Source organism: Nannospalax galili, unplaced genomic scaffold (genome assembly GCF_000622305.1).
Source record: "Nannospalax galili isolate Female #2095 unplaced genomic scaffold, S.galili_v1.0 scaffold2196, whole genome shotgun sequence".
In the NCBI taxonomy this organism is placed as follows: Eukaryota; Metazoa; Chordata; class Mammalia; order Rodentia; family Spalacidae; genus Nannospalax; species Nannospalax galili.
In genome coordinates, this window is record NW_008337955.1 from 314802 (window position 1) to 336833 (window position 22032).

General features: G+C 43.8%; 1 protein-coding gene across 1 annotated transcript in view; it reads right to left on the reverse strand.

The window, feature by feature from the left end:
• Positions 1-11521, reverse strand: part of Stxbp6 (syntaxin binding protein 6) — a 261550-nt gene extending 250029 nt beyond the window's left edge. The window contains exon 1 of the mRNA XM_008832866.3: positions 11125-11521. The gene's annotated coding sequence lies outside the window, so the exon portion shown is untranslated. The remainder of the gene's footprint in view (positions 1-11124) is intronic.
• Between the last annotated feature and the right edge of the window lie 10511 nt (positions 11522-22032).

Consider the following 22032-nt stretch of genomic DNA (forward strand, 5'->3'; position numbering starts at 1 on the left):
TGCACCATGATTTCTGGCTACAACAGGTTTTAATAACTCCTTTTCATCTGTCAAATGAAGAGCAGTATTATAGTTTAGATTGTAGATGTTCCTCAATGGGCTAAGTATTGTGGCACATACCAGTAATTCCTGGACTTGGGAGGCTGAGGCAGGAGGATTATGAGTTTGAATCCAGCTCCAGATGTGTAGCAAGACTCTCTCAAAAACAGAACAGCAACAATAATAAAGACAAAACAAAGCACTTTAAACGTCCCCAAGAGCTCATGTATGGAAGGTTTGGTCCCCAGCTGATGGTACTACTGGGGGTTAGTGAAACTTTGGGGGGGGCACTGGAAGTGAAGTCACCGGGGTCATGCCCTTGGAGTGGATGGAGACTCTGCACCTTTCTCTTTCTGCTTTTCTTTATGACCTCCATGAGCTTTGTTCCACGACATCTTCCCTGCCATGATATTCTGCCATGCCACCGTACTGAAGCCATCAGTACAAGGAGCAAGAGACTTGACCAAGTCAAGCTCCAACCCTTAGTACTCCAAGGTTCATTCTTAGAACACCAGTTCAGAGCACAACAGATGGAGTTAAAAGCAGGGTGATCCTGAGGCACTGTTATTGCTTAGGGGCTCTGAGGGTCTTTGGGATCAATCCATGGGATCTGTATGGCATTTCATTTCGACTCACAGTCAGGAAACTGTTACACTTTTGATTCTTAGAGCTCTAGGCAGAGACACTTTATCATAAGCTTTTCCATCCTAAGGAGTGAGCATTGCGGCTGGTGTGGAAACAGGGCTCATCCTTCATTTGGGAGACGTGCATTCTCTGCTTCTGTCACAGTCTGTCTTCAGCTTCTCCCTGATGGTCTCCAAGTAACTTCCAGTTTCTCAACATACCTTTCTGGATGTCTTAAGTCTCTCCCTGGGTTTCAGGTTAGGAATTATCCTTATTCAGGCATGACAGAACTTATAATACCAGACATGTTTGCAGACTCAGAGCTCTTCTAGCCTTAGTCCAAAGATCAGTCCTTGTCACTTTCTAGAAGCCTGTTAGAAACATGGGATCCCAGGCAACATCCTGGACCCAGTGAGAGCAAGGAGATTTGTATGTAGTAAAAATTTTGAGAGGCTCTGGCTTGGGCCATATAGCGCATTCGGTGACCCATGTATTGGAGTTTATCCTACACAACCCCTATGTGAATGGGCTTCCCCAAAGCTTGGGCTCATTTGAATGAACCATGATCTTACATACATTACTTCATTTACCAAACTCTAGGCATATTATTCCTAAACTCTTCAGCGGGGACAAGGGAGATCAATGGAAGGGAAGATAGAACGGCATGGCTGGTCTCCTTTCTCAGCAACTGTCAGAACAGAGGAGTAATATTTAAGGAATGAAACAGGGAGAAGCAGTCTACTACTATGGCTGCCGCATGGAACTGGAGGGCCTCAGACATCTTCCCTCCCCTTTCTCTACCTCAGTTTTTCACAAATGCAAGGATAATAACAGCATGTACTTCTGAGCGCTTGTTATGAATAGTAAAAGAATCCATTGTAAAGGGTTTAGAACCATGTAGTATACAATCTGTAGGCAAGTGTTACATAATAAAAATGCACTGACAGAAAGATTAATAAGAGTAGATGGTGAAGAGGATTCCCAGAGGAAGCAGCTGTCTAGCTCAACACACTATTGATTCCTTACTATATGCCAGATGTGCACAGTATCCACAGGGATAGGAAAACAAGACAAAACAAAAAACCCACAAAGATCTTGTTTTTGAAGAAGTTCATAGTTTAGTGGGATTGAAGAGAAAGGGCTGCTGACTGTATGGCTGTCTCTGTCAGAAAAAAAATCTGAAAGTCTCATTTTTCATTTTCCAGTAAACGAAACTGGAGGAGAAATGTCCACATTATTAGTGATGAGTTCCTTACAAAAGTATAACACCCTTAGAGTCTCTCTCTCTCTCTCTCTCTCTCTCTCTCTCTCACTCTCTCTCTCTCTCTCTCTCATTTACTGTGATAGTTGTGTAAGTATTGAATATTTTTTCTTTTTTGTCTTTTTGAGACAGGGTCTCCCTGTAGCCCCAGCTGGCCTGGAACTCACTTTGTAGACCAGGGTGGCCTCGAACTCACAGAGATCCGCCTGCCTCTGCCTCCCGAATGCTGATTACAGGCATGTGCCACCACGTCCAGCTCAAGTAAGGATTGAATTTTAAAAGGACTGACTTCGGGAATACCCAGCTTTATATTCTTTCCTTCTCAGTATCAGGACATCTTCATTATTGCTGTTTAATGATAGGTTAGATGAAGTTTTTCCAGAATAATATTGACCTCACAACCACTAGGAATTGCTAGCTTTCACCTCAGAGTCCAAGACTGTAAAAATAAAGACATCATGCTGATTTGTATCCTGCCTGACTGGGCTGAGATACCAATAGCTAGACAAAGTGCGTAGACTAAAACACACATCATCTGCCCCAGAAATCAGATAATTTCCACTTCCAAGAGGCAAACCAGAGCATAGAACAGGGTCTCAAAGGCCTGTTCCCTTACGAAAGCAATGAATCTTAGGCTGGAAACTAGTTTTATTTACTGCATGCGTGACTGGGTTTGTTCAAGTCTTAAAGATTATGCTTACATCTTGTCTCACAAAAGAAAGCAGAAGGGTTCTGTCAATTGAAACAGAAATCCAATTTCTTATTTCCTTCTATTTCAAATCATAAAAGCAACAGAAACAGAACAAAAGTTAACCATGATCAACTCACCTTGAGAAACCCTATGGGGTATAATTATCCAACCTTGTAATACAGAGTGCCCGTCCATCACCTCAGAGCCTGCAGTACCCTCATGCCAATCCCATGAGGCGGCCACAGAGCAGTGGGAGGGAACACATGTGTGGTCCTGTAAACATAGCCAAATACACATGGCTGGAGAGGTCAGAGATCCTAGAGAAAAACCTACTTTTGCCACATCCGTAGACAAACGTAATTTCTTACTTTATTATAAATATACATCCTCATATTTACAGACAAGTGTACCTTTCACTCTTCATCAAAGAAGTTTCTTTTTTGCAACAGATGGAGGCTGTTACAGAGTTCTAGAACTGGTCAGATGCAGAGAGTAAATGTCTATGACATACTTAACCCTAAGTGACACCTTTCAATGCAACCTCTACACTCAGGATGAATGCATCTCTCAACTCTCACCAGAGAAGTTTCCTTACACAGCAGACGGTGAGTAACACAGAAATGCACAACTGGCCAATGTGCAGAGAACAAGTGGCTGCAGCGTGCTTATCCCTCAACAGGACAGCTATTTCAAACCTCTGCCCCCCAAGGCTCAGGGATCACTGAGGAAGTGGAGGTGGAATGCCTATAAGAGCCAGAGTTTGTGGATGACCACAAGGAAACAAGAGTCTTCCAGACAGCTGGCCAGTTACACATATGAACTCACAACAGTGGTGACAGCATGCACAGGTCCTATGCAAACTCAAACCAGACAAAATCCAGCACAGACACGGGAAAATGGGAAAGAAATCCCAACCTAACCTAAGGAACTTTGGGCAATTGATGTCTACTGGGAGAGGGAAAGACAGTGTCTTACAGGGATGGGACTCTTGGTGGGCCCAGTAGATGGACCCACATTGAAGGACATTTGGGGATACAAATCAGACTCCATAGGCTGTAATTCTCTCTCTCTCTCTCTCTCTCTCTCTCTCCCCTATCTATCATCTATCTGTCTATCTATCTACCTATCTGTCTGTCTATCATCTATCTATCTGTATGACACATGAAATTGGACAGTAGGCAGGCAGTGGGGACAGGTGTGGCTAGGAGGGGATCTAAATATCTAAATACCATAAAATTGTATGAAAATCACAAAAAGCAATAAAGAATAATTAATTAATTAATTAACTAATTAACAGTCACAGAGGAAGTTAAGGCCCTGGGGAGCACACAACCTGTCTCCAAGTCAATGCTAGGTTTTAGTGACCAGTTCCTCTTCAATTGGTCCCTAATTAACTTAATTCTATTTAACCATCCCTCAGTTAACAGACTCAGGGAAGGTAATGAAATTCCAAAATTTTCTGAAGTTCACAAGGGGGAACTATCTTCAACCTCATCCCCAGAACCTGCGCCTGGGCTGCTCACCAGCATGCATTTTAGCTCCCTTTATCCCTTCTCACTCTCATCAAAGATGCACGTCAGAAAGAGAGGGCAGAAGCCAGTGAGGCGAGGATGGGCACATACCATCTCACCGAGGAACTATGCCAACTGACAGCTCAGAGATGACTTTCTGGTCAGTAAAAGATTATCCATAAAATCAGAGCAGAGACCTAGCCCCATGACATAAAATGATCCAGATTCAGGTGAAACTAACATAGTCAATCTGAAAACTAGCAAGCAATCCTTCCCTGAGGTCTAGGATTTAAACTCAGATACCTCTCCCCATACCAATCCCATTCACACAAGTTAAAATCCTTGTTATTTCACGTGTGTGTGTATATCTATCTGTACATAGATATGTAGATATATAAATACATTTTTTTCCCCTTAGCTCTCACCATGGAATTCCTGGCCCTTGTGGAAAGAAAGAAAACAGCATTACTATTCTGGGATGTCATGCTAGGCATGTTTCCCTGAGTTGTCTCACTCTGATCTTACAGATGTGGAAAGGAAAACAAGCCCACATGGTAATTAACTTGACAAAGTCCCACAGCAAGCACGTGGTGGAGCCATGTTTTGCCCTCAGCCCTGCCCCATTCCAAAGCAGTCTTCTCTGTAATGTATCAGCTTCTCTCGAAGTGTGACACATGGGACAGCAGCGCTTGCATCAGTGAGAGCTTGGTTAGAACTGCAGAGTCTCAAGTACCATCCCAGCCTGCTGAGCCGGAATCTGCGTTCTGACAAGGTTCCCTGCACTTCCTGCATGCATTTGAGCACTGCTACACACCAGGAAAGAGAGGAGAATGTGTTGCTCCCCATAGGGCAACTGCTTCAGCCAGTGGTGTTAAACCTCATTTAGCATCATGACTCTTGGAACAGACATGCTGATGCTCACACAATGACAAGGAGCACGAGTTCAGTTTGAATACAGTCAGAGATTTAAAACATATGGAGGCACTGGCCATCTTGACAGCATTCTATAAATCAGGGACGTTGCTAAAATGTCTATCACAGTCAAATCTTAAGGGAGAAGCTGCTTTGCATGAGCTGATGATTCAGCGGGCCCTCTGCTGGCTCATGATTAGGAAGCCTAAATATGGAATCTGTTTCAGGAGGGAAATCCAGAAACATGCAAATCTGAAGATCACAAGGCATTTGCCATGAAAATGATCACACTGGCTCAGGAGCAAAAATCCTTTTAACTCAGAGGAAAGACTGTTAGCGAGACTTCAGAGAACCCTCAAGCACCCCAAAAGAAGGCGACAGGAATAAGTCAAATTTCTTCCCAGTTTGAAACTGACCTGAAACAATTCCTGGACTTTGTGGGCCACTTTTTAAAACTCACCTTTAGTACTGGTCAATGTGCACGTCTTCCTATTTTTTTTTTTTACCGAGATATGTTATATACCACAAAATTCACCCCTTTTAAAGTACATAACCCAATAGTTTTTAAATATTATGTGACCATCACCATCTAATTCCAAAACATTTCATCACCCAAAAAGAAACTCTGTTCCTATCAACAGTCATTTTCCACTTCCCCCGTATTTCAAACACACTGGGTTTTCCTAGTCTGGATATTTCATAATGTAATTGTAGACAATGAGACCTCTGTGTCTTGCTTTTTTCCACAAAGCATGTTTTTAAGGTCCATATATGTCCTAGCATGGACACAAACTTCATTCCTTTCTATGGCTAAATAGTCTTCCACTGTATGGGCATACCATGTTTTGTTTATACACTAGCTAACAGCTCAAGTTCTTTTAGCTTTTAAGACTAATGCTATGAATATCCATTCACAAGTGTTTATCCCAACATGTTTTCACTTCCTTTGGGAAGATAACTCAGAATGGGATTGTTCTTTCATGTAGCTGTGTTTAACATGTTGAGAAACTGCCTGTTTTTCAAACTTCTGCACAGTTCGCATTCCACCAGCACACAAGAAGGTCCGATTTCTCCTAGAGGTCTTTTTGATAGTGATGGGAGGAGGCATCTCACTGTGGTTTTGATTTGCATGTCCTTGCTGACTAATTGTGCTGAGCAAATCCTCACATGATTCTTCAAAGAAAACATGCAAGACAGCTATGCAAATCCCCTGCCTGCTTTTAATTGGGTTATCTGCCTCTTTACTGCGGAGTTGTAAGAGTTCTTTCTTGCTATTTTTGAAACTGCAGTGAAGAACTCTCTTCCTGGAAAGTCCTTCTCAGGGTTCCACAGTGGAGCCTGAGCTTATATGAGCTGCTGTACATAGGCCAGTTGTCTTCTAAGCCGTCCACTCTCCCTCAGGGAAGTTTCTCCTCTTATGCTGCCTTGAGTGTTGTGCCTTCACTCCTCATTACCCACAAATGGCTTTCCGCAGCATCACTAGAACCTGCCTGCAACCTTAGTGAATTTACAGAACCCTGGAAGAATGTAACAGGACTTTTTTTAAAACCACCACTATAGAATCAGTGTCACACCAAGCAAGTCACGATCTTTTGTCTTGTATGCTCTGATAATCATGTACATACAGGCACAGCTACTAGTCTTGACAATCCTGCTTCATCAAACCACCAACCGAAAACGCTCTACTCTTTACGAGAGCCCTGCCCCTTCATGGAGTCTTAGACACTGTGGCTTAAAATGTTTCCCTCTGAAATAAAAAAGTTATCAATTGTAGAGTTCCTTTAACAATCCCTATCCATAAAATGTCCCTCATATTTGAGGGGTATGCAGGCGAAACCACCTCATCCATAATGGCATTAGAGATCACACTAGAATTGCTAGCATATGGTCACTCAGTAATATGTTCAAGAAGAGACACATACAGCCTCAAAAAACGTCCTGCGTTCTGGGAAATTCCGAGTTGAATAAATACCACCACGTGTTTCTTATTGATGCTGCTCAATGCAGTATTTCTCAGCATCTTTGATGTGATTTTGCACATGTTGAAAATCTCTCTATGAGGGGAAAATAATAGGCAGTGCTCCTCAAATTGATTTGCCCTTTGAAAGAGCACACCTGTTAACATCCACCCCCAACAGCATTCTCCCAACATACCCGGGACTGCTGAGCTAATTCAATTGCTGCTCAATTCTATCAGCTGGACAGCACTGAGCAGAAACCATAGTTTCTACTGAGGTAAGAAACTAAATTTGCTCTGTTTTCAGGTATGGCCAATGATAGGTTCTCCTAACAGCAGGCTACTGAAAAAGAAATGGTACATTAGTTCATAACGTTTATTATCCGCCTGGATTTCTGAAATTGGAAAAGGCTGAAATGAAAAAGAAATTTTTATATTTATTTATTATTTATTTTTACTATTGAGCTAATGCAGTGTAACTGGGATTTTTGTTTAAAAGCTAAAAGCACTCTCTAGGAAGGGCTGAGACTAGTGCTTCTAGCCTGGGCCTTGGCTCTAGGTGGCTTAATCACTACAGCTCTGAGGACCAAAGAGAAATAAAGTATCAAAATGATGATCTCACAATGGACTTACTAAAGGCAGCCAGGACACCAGGGAGTTGCAGCTGAGAAAAGTAAACAGGCCTGATAAAGAAGACTTCTCATACTGGGAAAGAATCCCAGCAGCAGTGCGGAGAACACCCAAAACATAAACAGCAAGTTATAAGAAGGCCTTCTGGAGCAGAAGTGTTTCTTTCTTATGCTAAGTGGGAGAAGCCAGCAAAGGAGTGGATTGCATTTTAAGAATTACAACCCAAAGGCTGTTCCCTCTCCAGTGTTGATTAGGGTCAGGAAAGCTAGTTTGGGCTTTGCAATTTTATCTCTAAAACATTAAGTGGTACACTTGAGTTTTTGAATAGGCTTCTGATTTACTGATAAGTTTCTTTACTGTTAATCATTTTAATGCTAAAACAAAGCACAAATGCAAAGTTAAGATAAAGCCTGAGTGTGAGCTGGGATTCTGCATCACCACACAAGAACTAGTGAAAGTGCTGACTGACCTCAAATACCCAGTCTGTTTGGGTGCTACATTACATAACTTCATTCCTTCCTCCGATTATTATCTCAGGAGCCCTCCTGCCTCAAGCAGGCTCCTGGTACCCCTAAGCGGTTAAAATTCAAGGCCACTATTTAGGCCACATAGCAAGTCATGGTTCAGATCTTTGCATAGGACTATGGGTGGTTTGGGGGACAAGGAAAAGCACTTGGGATTGGTTGAGTCTCAACAACAACACCTGATTATAAAAGCTAATTCACCCTGGACACTGCTGATTTGTAGAGCTGCCCCTGAAAGCTGGAGAAGGCATGGAAGGCCTTAGCTAAGTGTTGTCACCAGGGGTCAACTGTTACTGTATGTATTTCACACTCCCCAAGCAGCTTGGGTAAGCTGTCCATTCAGGGGGAGACAGCAATTAAAGTTCTTTTTAAATGTGCTCCCAGATGATTTTACCACAGCTCTACCTGTCAGGGCTGTGTGCAACCATTCCACAAATGTCTAACTCAGCAAAGAAAAGAAACAGAGCAGTTGTTGGACTTACTCATACAAGGTCCACTAAGCTCAGGCTACCCTAGAGTGATCTAAGGTAGAGACTACCTTCTTTACAGTAAGAAAAGGGGAAATCTTGTCTTTTTGTGAAATGAATTCATTGGAAGAGCAACCACAGTCATTAAAACAGGACAATGCACTGGTACCCGAATATAAATGCTTAAAGCAACTCCCTAAATAATCCGGAAGAAAACCCCTCTCTCTGTATCAGGTACTAAAATAATATTTTGGAACAATCCTCATCTTCCTTTCTCTGCTTCTATAAATCAGTGATTCTATAGGTATGGCCTAGGGAAGACTAGTTATAAATGCAAACTGTTGGACTGCCACTTTAAATTGGACTGGGAATGGGGGCTAGCAATCCCAGGCTTTGCAAGCCCTCCAGGAGATATGATGCTCATATCTGAGAAGGATCTCTTCTCAAGGCTCATAGAGGATGCATAGCTCCTAGGGTAGCTCAGGAGTCTCATTAAACCCTTATTAACTGAGTGGCAAGTAACCTCTCCTGGCTTGCCTCTCGGATTATCTTTTAATGACCTGGACTGATTTCACCAATGAGGGGCTGAGTCCTCAGTTCAAGGTCACTGTGAGAAGCCAAGTCAGAGCTGCATCCCAGGGCTGCTGATTTCTTCATCAACCTGGAATCGCAAAAGCCTTGCTGACATGCACAATTCTGGGGCCCAGGGCTGCAAATGTTGTTAAGGAAGGTCTGGTGGTGTCCTCCACTATACCTCTGTGCCTCCCTCAGACAGAAGGAAGGGATTTCCCACCCATAAAATCAAGAGAAACTGGCTACTGTGCAGGGTGTGTAAAAAGCTATTTCCAAAGACCCCAGCACTAACCTCTTAGCCAAGAGTACACAGTGGGAGGAGGGCTTGGTTGCTTTTGTTATGATTAAGGACTACTTAGCTTTAAAAAACTCAGTGTAGAGCAGAGACAGCACCCAAGACATAGAAACTGCCTTAAAGTTTTCTTAGCTCTTCTATTTCCATCACCTCACTTAAGTCTTACAACAGCCCTGCAACGGGGACAGACGAGGCCATGGTGATTGCCCATTTGTTAGAAGACAAAACTGAAATTCAGAATGACTAGTAATTTGTCCATCAGTCCTGTGATCAAATGAAACGACATAAGTTCTTTCAGACTCTAGAACGTGTACAGTATATCCACGCCACGAGATGGCCACACCTGGAAATCTTTCCTCAAATGGACAGTCCTTAAGGAAAGGGCAAGGACAAAGACATCCAGCAGAATGGTGAACCCCTAAAACATGGCACTTGAGTAGAGTGTGGATACCCCTTTAAGAACTTAACACACAAACCCAACAGCCAAGGTGTTCAGCCAAAAAAGAGGAGAGTGAGAGAGGCATATTTCTAGCCTGCATAATCATTTCTGGACAGATTCCCACTAGCAGCCTGCGAAGCAACCCAAGGAGAACAGGCGCTCCCCTGCCTGGGCTGAAGCTCCCTCCATCCACCGCCCATACACCCCACGCTCCCCAGGACACCCCCCACCCCTCCCTCATAATGACAGTATAGATCTGACTGGTGTGTAGGAAAAGTCAAAACAAGGAGTGAAAAAAGTTGAGCTTGGAGAAGCCATGGGAATCATCCACACTCTTACAATCTGCATACTGCCAGTTCTGATGGCTTGGAGAGGAGAGGGTGTCAGGAGGCAGCTCCCTGGAACCACTAGCCTTGTTCTGTCCCTCCCAGTCCCAGTGGAAGAATGACAGAAATGGGAGAGGGTTGTTATGAAGTCCAGGGCCAGCATCAAAGTCTATACACTCCCATGCACTCTCTCCTAAGGAACCTCACGTCATTCTAAAGTCTCTAACTGACCCCTCGGATGATAAATGGGTGGGGTGGTGGGGAGCTGGACATCTGGTGAAAATCAGGAGGAAAAAGCGGGCCGTGACCTACTCCAACCACTGGATTCCGCGGCGCTCCAAAGGAGCGAATTTGGAGCCCCTCGCCCTTGACCAGGTCTTAGGCTGGGGACTGGGGTAAGAAGCCCAGGGGGAGGGAAGTCATGCCTTTCAGGAGTGCCCGACTCAATTTTGGTAGCAACGATTTTCCTAGAAAACGCCAGGGGATTCACGGATAGGGGTGGTTCTGACTTGAGCGGGTAGAGCTCAGGCCAGGGGTGCAGCGACCCACCGAGTCCCCCCAATGAGAGACTCGGGGCGGCTCCCCGAGGGCCGAACTACAGTGCGGACAGAAGGGCTCCATCATCAACTTTCTCAGAGGAAACTGCTCCACTCGGGTTGGCCCCATCTGGCTCTCACGCTGGGTCCTGGGTTTGGAGAGACTCAAGAACGCAGACCCTCTTCCGAGCGCACAAAGCCGTGCGCCGAGGCGTGCGGCCCCCTCTCCCGCCGCCCGCCAACTTGCCAGCATCTCGGTCCCCGCGCCTCCCCGCCCCGCAGCCCCGGCCGCGCGCACCCGGCACGCCGGGCAGCCTGGATCCCCGGCCCCGAGCCTACCGTGCAGCTCGGCTCGTGTCCCGGCGGTGCCAGCGCGCCGCACGCGTCCCAACCCGCGACAGTCCTTCCCGGGGGCTGCCCAGCGCGGGGGCTCGGGGCTCCGGACCAGGCTGGGCCGGCCGGGCTGCTGGCTGGCGACGGCTCGCGCCTCCCGCGTGGGCTTCTGCTGCGGCGCGCGAGGACCGGGGGTCCGGGGGAAACTCCGGCAACTCCAACTCCCGGCGCCCGAGCTCCAGCTGCAGCCGTGCGCCAGCCCGCCCGCCGCCAACTGCGAGCCCAGCCGGAGCGCAGCTGCCCCCGCCGCCGCCTCTGAGCATGCCCAGTGCCGTCGTGGGCGAGCCGAGCGCCCGGCCCGGGGCAAAGAGCACCGGCCCGGGCCCTGGCGCTGCAGGATCCCGGTGCCAGGGGAGGAGGGCAGGGAGCGGCTGGGCAGGCAATGCCAGTGGCGCGGGTTGTGGGAAGTTTGTTGGCTGCAGAAGTGGATCGCTTAGGTGAGCCTAGGCAAGACAGCGTTGCAAAGGACGACCGGGAAACATTCTGCAGGAAGGGACAAGTGGGCCCAGCAGGTGGGTTTTTATCCAGTCCCTGGACATTATCTAGGGTGACAAACTGAAAGAGCTTAAGGGGGCTTCTACAAGCCCGGGTGAATGAGGAAGCTCTAAATGCCCATTGCTATCAAGGAAGAATTCAGACCTGGTCTTACTGGATTTTCTTGTTTTTTAAAATAAGTGGGAGAAATCCAGATTTTTTTTTTTCAGGTAAAATATCCTGGTTATTGAATCTTGACAATTCTTTTTTTTTAGCACTGTGGTAAAAACAAAAACAAAAAATCAAACGCAGGCCAGGTCAGGTGGCTGTTCACCGATTTGAACCAAGGAATTCTACAATCCTTTAGTGAAGAGGTTCAGAGTGCCTGCTGAGGTTTAGGAAGGCCCTGGAAAGGATCCAAAACAATTCAGACTGCCTTCAAAGTGCTAGGGGAAACCGGCTTTCCTCACAGAACAGAGCTACTGACAAATGTTTGAGCATTCACAGAGAAGTAATGCAGAAAGGGGTTTTGAGAACAAACTTTGAGGGCGCTCCAGCAGTATAACCACCTGAGTGGAGGTCACTATAAGTTATAGAGCCCCTCAAAGAGCAAAGGGACATGTCCTGTCTTCATTCAATATTTTAATGTCTTTTCATTATACATTTTTTTCATTTATTTCGATATTTAAAAAAAAATACTGCATTAACAGAAGAGGGGTTGGAAAGACTTAAGAGCCCATTACCATATGGAAATAGAGTCCTACACGCTCCTGGGACCCTGCTCATACACACCTACAGCAATGGTGTCAGCATAACAGAAGACCCATGCAAACTCAGGCAGACAAAAACCCAGTATAGAACCGAGGAAAGGGACAGCAGACCCCAATCTTAACAGAAGACCCATGCAAACTCACAGACAAAAACCCAGTATAGAACCGAGGAAAGGGACAGCAGACCCCAATCTTAGGCGAAGAAATATTGGCAACTGATTACTGCTGGGTGAGGAAGAGCTGATAGGCTCTCTAGATAGGCTGACTAGACTTCAGGAGTAGATGAACTTGCACTGAGGAGCTAACTGTCTGGTGACGCTACCTTGACACAATAGGCCTTAACACAAATGACAAGAGTGTATGAATTCCAGTGGGGGAGGGGGACTATGGGACCGTGCCAGTGGGGTATAAAGCTGATTAAGACTGATTGAGATGCTCTGTACAAAATACACAAAAATTCAATTAAAAAAATGCTGTATTAAAACTTTAATACAGCATAAACTTTAATCTTCATTTCAGAGTTCATTCACAGACCTTTCCATTGTGTGTCCTACCTCATCCTAGACTGGCCCTACGAGGCTGGAATAAAATAGGAAAGATTCTGTATAATAAAAGAACTGTAGCAGGGGGGGCTCAGACAGGAGTCCTGGTTGCCAGTCTGTGGAGCTTGCACTTGTGTGAACCAGCTGAGAGTCTCCGGAAGAGAAAACACTGCAATCCAGATGGGACTCCTTGGAGAAAAGAGGTTTAGCAATAGTTAGGAAGAAAGTGTGGAGGAGAAGAATGAGGGAAGTACCAATACTTACGGTATGTGTGGTCACTGTTTCATGAAATTCACAGGCACGTCCTTGATAAAGCTGGGTTGGTGCTGGGTGTGGTGGCACACACCTTTGATCCCAGCACTTGAGAGGCAGAGGCAGGTGAAGCTCTATGAGTTCTAGGCCAGCCTGGTCTACATAGTAAGTTCCAGGCCAGCTGGGAGACCCTGTCTCAAAAAAAAATATTTAAAAAAAAGCAAAACAAACAAACAAACAAAAAAGCTGGGCAGGCTCTGCCTGTCTCAAGAAACACTTGGAGAGGTTTGCTTTGCTTTTGCTTTGTATTAAGTAATACTTGGGGGTTTTGGTCTAGGCCCAGTCATTCCTCCATCTGGAGGAGAGGTGGGCAAGTGGCCCCTCTTCTAAGCTGTTTTCTTCATCTGTGAAGTAGAAAACAGTTCTTATGGTTCCTTTGAGCCTGTGAGGTTTAGAAGTGGTATCTGATTATGATTTCTTTTTGGTCTTTTTGTTTGTTTGTTTTTGAGACAGGGTCTCCTTGCAGCCCCAGCTGGCCTGGAACTCAGTGTGTAGACCAGGCTGGCCTTGAACTCTCAGAGATCCACCAGCCTCTGCCTGGCTAGTGCTGGGATTAAAGGCATGTACCACCACGCCTGGCTTTGATTATGGGTTTTTTAAATAACGGAAATTTAAGCAATTAGAAACCATTGTCCTTAATCTATACAATGACAATCAAATTAGAATTGGAATAAAGAAATTCTACTATCTTACAAAAGTTGTCTTAGGCAGCAAACTTCATCAGTTTAGGAAGCTCTTTTATGTGTTGGGATGTGCTTACAAAACTTTGGAATCAGCTTTTGAGTAGTTGAAAGATTTTTTTCCCTGTCCTAGTTTCTGTTGTTACTCTTACTCTTCTTCATCACGTTCATTTTTATCATCCGTTCTGTTCTCGGTATTGAAGGTCTAGTCAAGATGACTGTCCTTGTACAAAGTGCCCCATAATTCATGACCAGTTCATTAGTGTAGAATCTGCTTCAACTAGACACCCGGGACTCACCCCAGTGCCTAGTTGCTGGTCTCCCCATTGATAAGCTCATCAGCTGCCACTCTCATGGCAAACAGACTAGCATCTATCTAAGGAAAGCATTATTAGCACGCAGAACTCTCAAAGGGAAAGAGAAAAACATGCTTGAATGTTTACACAAGAAACCTTCCAGAGTTATGGAAGGAGGAAGTGGCTAGCCCAGGCCCTATCACATAACAGGTAGTTACAAATATTTGCAGAATAAATAGAAGTTTCCATCATACAGTCTTCCCTGTCTCTGTTCTACCTCCCGCAGTTCCTAAGAATTGTTTTTAAAAAATCATAGTAATAGTACTATCATCAGAACAAGAACAGGATGTAAACATTTATATAGGGAGGGGCTCTGTGCTTTCCCAAGTAAAATATTTTGCTTACATTTCATGGTGTGTGTGTGTGTGTGTGTTTGTGTGTACGTGCGTGCATGCTAGGAATTAAATGCACTGTCTCACACATGCTAAATGTGTGCTTTATTTCTCTGCTCGTTTTAAAAAATATTTTATTATTTTTATTTTATATGTATGAGTGTATTGCCTGCATGTATGTGAGTGCACCCATGTTGTGCAATGCCGTGGAGGTCAGAAGAGGGCTTTGGATGCCCCTGGAACTGAAGTTAAAGATGGTTTGTAGCCACCATGTGGGTGCTGGGAATCAAATGCAGGTCCTCTGTGAGAGCAGTCAGTGCTCTTAACCATTGAGCCATCTCTCCAGCCCTCTGCTCAAGTTTTAAATTAATTGCATTATAAAATTTGTATAAGTGAATAATAAATAGCATTTAACAGAAATGCAGTACAAAAATATCTCTGTACAGAGAAAAGCCAGTTTCCCACTCCCAAGGCTACTGTTGTTTGTTTCTTGCATGTAGTTACAGAAATGGGCTAGCGTATGATAGCAAGCATAGATCTTGTTTTGTCTTTGCAGTTGAATCATGAAATGATAGAACTGAAAACAACTCTGCAGTTCATCAAGATGCCAAGGCAAGGACTTTTAAGTTGCTATTGTGAGTAAGAAAACATAAAAGCAACCTTCCCCTCTTCTCTTGTGGCATAGATAATCTCGTGGTTGCAAGCATCTTGTGGCTATTGCGTGATATAAGAATGAGTTCATCTAGAGTACCCTAGAGCTCAGGATACCTGCTTTGAACCTCAACCTAAAACACCCATGGACTTAGATGTCCTAGGTTGCCTAAGGACATATGGTCTAAGTAACAAATGGAGCTGAATCTGCTGACTTCTGCCTATAAAAGCAGCACTGGGGGACCAGAGACAGGAGGATTGCCATGAGTTCAATCAGCCTCAACTACATCCTAAGACCCTATCACAGAAGCCAATAAATAAGTAAATAAATAGCAAATTAAGTGAGTTGACACAGACATTGTTTGATCCATGGACTTGACGTCATAACAGAGGTATTTTAATAGCATCACTATGATAATAGTGTCATCCGTCACAATATGTACTTGAGAACAGTGAGGTCTCTATGTTTTTAAAAGTTCCTCTACATAGCACACTTAGTAGCTTTTCAAGTTTTCATTCTGATGATGTGAATTTATGTAAAAAGTTTGTTAATCAACTTTCCAGCCTTTAGGTTGAGCCCTATCAAACTACCATTTTATTGGTCATAAACTCTTGAACAGTTAGAATTTCATATGGTTCAATATTGGTTATATTCTCACAAATTAGTTATTGTTTTTATAGTTGCACTTAAGTTGCTTCTAATAACAATCATTTTCCTAAGAAACCACGTATGTATTTTCCTAAGAACCAGTGTGTCTTTAGTCTACCACAAGTGAGAACTGAGTAAAACAACTTTATGAAATTCATACATGCTGATGTGTGGAAGACTGAGAACCTTCCTAACATACAACATAAAGGTGGAGTACACCTCTAGTCCCAGCTCTTGGGAGGCAGAGGCAGGTGGAGCTCTGTGAGTTCAAGGCCAGCCTGGTCTACATAGTGAGTTCCAGATCAGCTGGGGCTACAGGGAGACCTGTCTGAAAAAGACCAAAAAATAAATAAATAAAATAATAATAATAATAATAATAAGGCTATTTTATGATTTCAAAACGTCATTTCCATAATACTTTTTTGGAGGGCAGAAAATGATAAGAAAACTATCAGAAGTTAGCATGAGTCCTTGTCTAGTGTATAATACCCCAAGCCCCTCCATTTCATGTAAGTTTAACTGATCAATCATCTGGTCATAGGACCACCCCAGGAAGGTAGGTTATGCTAAATAGACGGGCAGAATACCTAGTGTGTTAATGAGATAGTGAGTTTTTCCTGCCTGGAATCCCGCCTCCTAGTGCAGAACTTCTGGACCCTACACAGTCATGTAGTCTGTGAGTCTGCCCGCTTTTCTGGGTTCTTCAGAAAAGCGTAATCTTCCCTTTTCTTCTCCATATCCCTTTTCTAAACGTGCTTTCTTTAAGGCTGTGGGCTGCCCCTAGCATCTTGTATTTGTTTACTTTCTAAAGCTTCCATCTCCCAGCCATGTGTTTACCCCCATGCAGGCTGTAAACCTGCATGGCTCCATGGCTTTCTTCTCCCCTCTATTCTCCTCCTCAAGGCAGCTGCCAAGATAACCAGCTGGCCTCCCCCGAACTGAGGATTTTTCTTTTAAAATTCTAATAAAATTGTACAAGCTTAATTCAGCTGATTTGGAATTTTTTGAGTCTGGGTAGCCTTTCCTAGTGGTCCCGAACTCCATAACAAGTGCACAGAGCTCCAAGTTTGAGCCTCAGATACACAGAAAAAGAAAAGCAAAATGTAAAGTGGCAAGAGAGAGAACTCTGGAGGCAAGTAGGAGAAACACTGTCCTGAGGAGAGACAGTCACTCCACAGTGTCTCATTCTTTTCTACCTTTCTTCAAAACTATGGATTCCCCTAGAGTTTGGGATTTGGCTTTGCTTTTCACAGGGGCTCTCCTGGCAGCAGCAGTGGTCTCCCAGGACGCTGACAGGCTCACAGCTGCTGTAAGTATGTATTACCTGTAAATTGGGAAAGAGATCTGCCACTTCTAGGAGCACAGACTTGCTGGGATCCAGGAACTTGTAGAATTCAGATGGACTTGTGCTTGAGATTCCCTTGTGGTTCTCTCAATTAGTCTGTAGTTTTGTCTAACTGTAAGGATTCTAGCTAGTTTATTACTGGTGTCTGTCTTCTTTGCTGACTGAATGGCCATGAAATAATATTCTGCTTCCAGTGTACTAATAGCTGGTTTCATTCTCGTCTATAATTCTAAGAACTAGCGTAAATACTATCAACATCAGATCTTATGAACTTCGGCCTACCATTCTAGAGCATTTCTGAAAAACCTGGAAAATTTCAGTTCTGAAGTTTCTTTCCTCGTACCTTACTTGTTCTTCAAACTTCTTCATATTTCTCTAGTTGTATTACTTCATCCTCTGAAATGCTTCAGAGTTCACACATTCACATACAGATAAGACCAGTTCTAACCAGAGGAAGATAGAGTTCCTCAGAAAAGAGGTGATGAGACCAAAGGCAGCTTTTATCTTGTAGAAAGACTTGCTTACACCCTGAACTTGGTTATTCTCTAACAGTCATTAAAGATATTTAAATACGTATATAAGTGTGAAAATATATCTGCAATAAACTTTTCAATAAAAAATAAGCTACTATCTAGAGTAGAAAGAGAAAACAGAGGGAAAATTTTTGAAAGAAGGATTAAGCTGAGCTGAAAAGAAACAGAAAGAATTTTAAGCGGAAGAAACAGCATGTACAATGTCACTCCACTGGGAAGGTATAATATGGAAAGAATGGGAGAGATCATAATGGTCCTTGAATTTAACCTCTCACTACTACTGATGGCTCATCTCCATCATCAACCTGATAGGATTTAGAATCACCATGGAAACACATTCCAGGTGTGTCTGGGAGGGAGTTTCTAGGTTAGATTACTTGAGGTGGAAAGACTCACACTTAATGTGAGCAGTACTATTCCATGCTCTGAAGTCCAGTTTGAATAAAGTAGAGAAAGTGAGCCAAGCACAAACATTCATCCCTCTGCTTCCTGACTGAGTGCAATGTGCAGTTCAAGCTCCTGTCACCGTGACTTCCTGACCATGATGGACTGTACTGTCCAACTCCAATGCAAAATAAACCCTTCCTTCTTTAAGCTGCTTTTTGTCAGGTATTTTGTCATAGCAACAAGAAGAGTGACTAAGAATTTAGGTACTAAGTGTGAGGTCATTGTGATAAACTCTACCATGTAGCTCAAGAAACCCTTGTAACTTTGGTTTGCGGTGGGAATCTGGAAGAGTGTGGAAGTTTGGGCTATAACAGCCCTAGCATGCTGTAAGCTGAGTTTAGTGGACCATTCTTGTGGTAACTTCACTAAGAATGCTGATAGAAGTGTGTACAGCATAGGCCCAACTCATATGCTTTTGGAGAACAAGGACTTTCTCAGCAACTGTGCAAGAGGCCTTATGATGTTGTTGTAGGAACTGGGCTGCATTCTTTCCATGACTTGAGAACTTGAATGTAGCTGAATGCAAGAATAATGAACTGATCTGTTTGGTGGAGGAAATTTCAAGACAGTGCATTCAGGCTGTGGTACAGCTACTGTTAATCACTCTTGTCTGGGTCTACAGTGAGAGAGGGCCAGGGAAGCAGAAAGATGTGAAAAGTGTGTGGCTTGGCAAGGAACAGAGTAGAAGGAAGTTTAAAATTGCTGACAAGACCAGTGCTGTTAAAAGAAGCTGTACTTGTTAAAGAGATTAGCCCCGTTAAAGATAAACCTCTTGCTCTGCCCTGGGACAACAGGAAATATGCCCCGAGAGCAAGAACCCACACACTGAAGACTCTGTCTTTTGAAAATGAAAATTCATTTGAAAGGAGAAATCTTAAACTGAGAACGCTGTCCCTGAAGGAGTTTCCTGCTCAAAAACAAACCCCTGGGAAAGTGTTTCCCCAGAGTCACACTGGAAGGCACATAGAAACCCAGGCAACTGTAGTCTAAAGGAGCCAGGCTTCATCCCAGGCTGTCAACAGAACATGGAAGCACTGTCCATTTGGCACTGGCTTTGTGGACATGAAAGATAAAGGACTTAGAGGGTCATGGTGTCTTGTACCATGGTTTCAGATTGCTTCAGAGACTGGGCAATGTATGATATGGTCAAGGCCCTTACAAGAAGGCCCCAGGCTGCTGTGTGAAGCTATGGAGGGGAAGCCTAACTTGCAGTGGAGATGCCAGCATGTTGGAGACATCAGGACCATGGAACCTTTGCAGAGGAAGGCTGCTAGCGTGGAGTGGAGCCAGCTCAAGGGCGAGGTAATGTGCACCATAGGTGGCATAGCTGGAGGAGTGGGGCCACCTAATCCCTTTGGAGCCTAGTTGATTCCATCACGAGCCCAAGGTACTGTCTGTGGAGCTATGAGATTTGGTGTGTGGCTTACTAGGTCTCAGTCTTGATTTGATTTAAACATTACTTGCTGTCCTAGTTTGTTTTTCCATTGCTATGACAAAATACTCTGACCAATACCAACTTGGGGAGGAAAGGGTTTATTTAGCTTACATATCCAGGGTCACAGTTCATCAAGGAGCCCAAGGTAGGAACTCAGGGCAGGAACCTAGAAACAGGAGCTGGAGCACAGGCCATGGAGGAACGCTGCTTACTGGCTTGCTCCTCTGGTTCCTGCTCAACCCTGCTTTCTTATACAACACAGGCCTACCTGCCCAGGGGTGGCACCACCCACAGTGGGCTGGGCCCTCCCACATCATTCAGTAATCAAGAAGATGCCCCACAGACATGGCCACAGGTAATGGAGGCAATTCCCCAGTTGAGGCTCCCTCAACCCAGGTGGGTCAAGTTGACACTAAAGCTATCCAACATACTTTCATCCTCTCATTCCTTTCTTTTGAAATAAGAATGTTTATTCTTTTCCACTGAATATTGAAAATAAGGTAACTTTATTTTTATTTTATAGGATAATACTTAAGAGATTATCTTGAGTCTCAGATGAGACTTGGACTTTTAAACAGTATTGAAATTGTTTTGGGAAGTTTTGAATTTGAACTGAATGCATTTTTTCCTTATGAAATGGCCATGAGCCATCAGGGCAAAGGGCAGAATACATTATATACATGTATGAAATTGAAAAAGAATAAAAAATATGTTTAGGTGTTAAGTTAACTGAGGAAGGATTTGTGATGGTTAATCTTTTTAAAAAAATATTTACTTTTTTATGTGTATGAGTGTATTGCCCATATGTATGTAAGTGCACCCATGTGCACTGCCAGCAGAGATCAAAAGAGGGTGTTGAATCCCCTGGAACTGGAGTTATGGATGGTTGCTAGCCACCATAGAGGTGCTGGGAACTGAACCTGGGTCCTCTGCAAGAGCAGCTATTGCTCTTAACCACTGAGCCATCTCCCCAGCCCAGTGACGGTTAATCTTGTCAATTTAGTGGGGTTATAACCACAAGAAAAGACATCTCAGGGCATGTCTCTGAGAGATTATCTAAATTAGGGTAATTGATGTGGAAAGACTCACCATAAATATGGGTGGTACCACGCCCTGGGCTGGAGTCACAGATTGAATAAAATTGAAAAGGCAAGCTGAACACCAATGTCCACCTCTTTCTGCTGCCTGACTATGGGTGCAGTTCTACCAGCTTCCGCCAGTTCCTGTCACCATGATTCCCTACTATAATGGATGACACCCTCAAACTGTGAGCCAAAACAAATCATTCAGTTGCTTTTTGTCAAGGCAGCAAGAAGTTAACTACCTAGGACACTACCCTACAGATTTTCCAGTATAACTCAGCATCTAATAGGAGCAGCTGCCAGGGACAAAGTGTCTTTCACAAGAGATAGGAAGCTGTCTGGTGTGAAGAAGCAGCATGCCATGGTAGAAATGGCATGGGCTTTGTATTAGATAGATTTGGGTTGGAAACTTGGCTCAACTCTACTTTAGAACCTAGGACACAGTCTATTCCCCTAACTAGCAGAGCTATTATCTCTAAAATATGCATAATATTATCTACTTGTGGATTTAACGGGAAGAGTAAAAGGGAGAACATCTATAATATACTTAACAGTTCCTGGTACACAGAAAATAGTAAATAAATACTATTCCTTCAATTTCCTGGCCATCCAACTTGGTAACTTTGAGGAAAATGGGAGGAGGAAACCAATAGTGTCATTTGAATTTCTCATCCAAGGTGAGTCTAGGGAACACTGTCTCTGCCACAGGCAGTCATATTTATGAGCACAGATGTAGTCACTGATTTTACAAAAACAAGCTTGCATACGTAGAAAGTACCCTTTAAAACATCTCCATTTTCTCCTGTCCAGATGTCCTAATTCCACCTGACATTATGTTTACAAAGAACAGGACAAAGCACAGAGACTTCAGCATTTGTCTTAGGAGAGTTTATCTCAATTAAGACTTAAGAAATTGTTTCTACACAATAAATTAGTCTTTAACAGTGACCATTTTTGAATTTAAAAAATTTTAATAACTACATGATTAGAAGAAACATTTCATTACAGCTTTAACATGTTCAGTAACATACTCCAGAGCAAGAGTACATCTATTTTACAAGTGGCAATAAGTTTCTAGGTTCACAGTTGAATTAATACAGTTATACAATATTGAATTTTGTTCACACAGAACATCCCAAACCATCTTATTCAACTGTACACCCACTTCCCAGATGGCACCCTCCCATAGCCTCCCTCCCCCAACTAGAGCCCTTATACTCTGATATCCCTGCTACTGTCTGCTGTG